The 2500-nt window shown below is 55.0% G+C and overlaps 1 protein-coding gene across 1 annotated transcript in view; it reads right to left on the bottom strand.

Moving 5' to 3' along the window:
* Positions 1-2500, bottom strand: part of suco (SUN domain containing ossification factor) — a gene marked incomplete at both ends in the record, with an annotated part of 41276 nt that overhangs the window by 16503 nt on the left and 22273 nt on the right.

Here is a 2500-nt window from a genome sequence, read left to right as displayed (position 1 = left end):
ATGGAGGACGCAGGAAAGGAGGGGTAGAGGTGAGATGAAGGGATGGAGGACGGAGGAAAGGAGGGGTAGAGGTGAGATGAAGGGATGGAGGACGGAGGAAAGGAGGGGTAGAGGTGAGATGAAGGGATGGAGGACGGAGGAAAGGAGGGGTAGAGGTGAGATGAAGGGATGAAGGACGGAGGAAAGGAGGGGTAGAGGTGAGATGAAGGGATGAAGGACGCAGGAGAGGAGGGGTAGAGGTGAGATGAAGGGATGAAGGACGGAGGAAAGGAGGGGTAGAGGTGAGATGAAGGGATGAAGGACGCAGGAAAGGAGGGGTAGAGGTGAGATGAAGGGATGAAGGACGGAGGAAAGGAGGGGTAGAGGTGAGATGAAGGGATGAAGGACGCAGGAAAGGAGGGGTAGAGGTGAGATGAAGGGATGAAGGACGCAGGAAAGGAGGGGTAGAGGTGAGATGAAGGGATGAAGGACGGAGGAGAGGAGGGGTAGAGGTGAGATGAAGGGATGAAGGACGCAGGAAAGGAGGGGTAGAGGTGAGATGAAGGGATGAAGGACGCAGGAAAGGAGGGGTAGAGGTGAGATGAAGGGATGAAGGACGCAGGAAAGGAGGGGTAGAGGTGAGATGAAGGGATGAAGGACGCAGGAAAGGAGGGGTAGAGGTGAGATGAAGGGATGAAGGACGGAGGAGAGGAGGGGTAGAGGTGAGATGAAGGGATGAAGGACGCAGGAAAGGAGGGGTAGAGGTGAGATGAAGGGATGAAGGACGCAGGAAAGGAGGGGTAGAGGTGAGATGAAGGGATGAAGGACGCAGGAAAGGAGGGGTAGAGGTGAGATGAAGGGATGAAGGACGCAGGAAAGGAGGGGTAGAGGTGAGATGAAGGGATGAAGGACGGAGGAAAGGAGGGGTAGAGGTGAGATGAAGGGATGAAGGACGGAGGAAAGGAGGGGTAGAGGTGAGATGAAGGGATGAAGGACGGAGGAAAGGAGGGGTAGAGGTGAGATGAAGGGATGAAGGACGGAGGAAAGGAGGGGTAGAGGTGAGATGAAGGGATGAAGGACGGAGGAAAGGAGGGGTAGAGGTGAGATGAAGGGATGAAGGACGCAGGAAAGGAGGGGTAGAGGTGAGATGAAGGGATGAAGGACGCAGGAAAGGAGGGGTAGAGGTGAGATGAAGGGATGAAGGACGGAGGAAAGGAGGGGTAGAGGTGAGATGAAGGGATGAAGGACGCAGGAAAGGAGGGGTAGAGGTGAGATGAAGGGATGAAGGACGGAGGAAAGGAGGGGTAGAGGTGAGATGAAGGGATGAAGGACGGAGGAAAGGAGGGGTAGAGGTGAGATGAAGGGATGAAGGACGGAGGAAAGGAGGGGTAGAGGTGAGATGAAGGGATGAAGGACGCAGGAAAGGAGGGGTAGAGGTGAGATGAAGGGATGAAGGACGCAGGAAAGGAGGGGTAGAGGTGAGATGAAGGGATGAAGGACGCAGGAAAGGAGGGGTAGAGGTGAGATGAAGGGATGAAGGACGCAGGAAAGGAGGGGTAGAGGTGAGATGAAGGGATGAAGGACGGAGGAAAGGAGGGGTAGAGGTGAGATGAAGGGATGAAGGACGCAGGAAAGGAGGGGTAGAGGTGAGATGAAGGGATGAAGGACGGAGGAAAGGAGGGGTAGAGGTGAGATGAAGGGATGGAGGACGGAGGAAAGGAGGGGTAGAGGTGAGATGAAGGGATGAAGGACGGAGGAAAGGAGGGGTAGAGGTGAGATGAAGGGATGAAGGACGCAGGAAAGGAGGGGTAGAGGTGAGATGAAGGGATGAAGGACGGAGGAAAGGAGGGGTAGAGGTGAGATGAAGGGATGAAGGACGGAGGAAAGGAGGGGTAGAGGTGAGAGGAAGGGATGAAGGACGGAGGAAAGGAGGGGTAGAGGTGAGATGAAGGGATGAAGGACGGAGGAAAGGAGGGGTAGAGGTGAGATGAAGGGATGAAGGACGCAGGAAAGGAGGGGTAGAGGTGAGATGAAGGGATGAAGGACGGAGGAAAGGAGGGGTAGAGGTGAGATGAAGGGATGAAGGACGCAGGAAAGGAGGGGTAGAGGTGAGATGAAGGGATGAAGGACGCAGGAAAGGAGGGGTAGAGGTGAGATGAAGGGATGAAGGACGGAGGAAAGGAGGGGTAGAGGTGAGATGAAGGGATGAAGGACGGAGGAAAGGAGGGGTAGAGGTGAGATGAAGGGATGAAGGACGGAGGAAAGGAGGGGTAGAGGTGAGATGAAGGGATGAAGGACGGAGGAAAGGAGGGGTAGAGGTGAGATGAAGGGATGAAGGACAGAGGAAAGGAGGGGTAGAGGTGAGATGAAGGGATGAAGGACAGAGGAAAGGAGGGGTAGAGGTGAGATGAAGGGATGAAGGACGGAGGAAAGGAGGGGTAGAGGTGAGATGAAGGGATGAAGGACGCAGGAAAGGAGGGGTAGAGGTGAGATGAAGGGATGAAGGACGGAGGAAAGGAGG

Source organism: Nansenia antarctica (genome assembly GCF_963989245.1).
Source record: "Nansenia antarctica genome assembly, chromosome: 7".
NCBI classification, from domain to species: Eukaryota; Metazoa; Chordata; class Actinopteri; order Argentiniformes; family Microstomatidae; genus Nansenia; species Nansenia antarctica.
The sequence above is the reverse complement of the archived record's forward strand: the minus strand, read 5'-3'. Positions and strand labels throughout refer to the sequence as shown.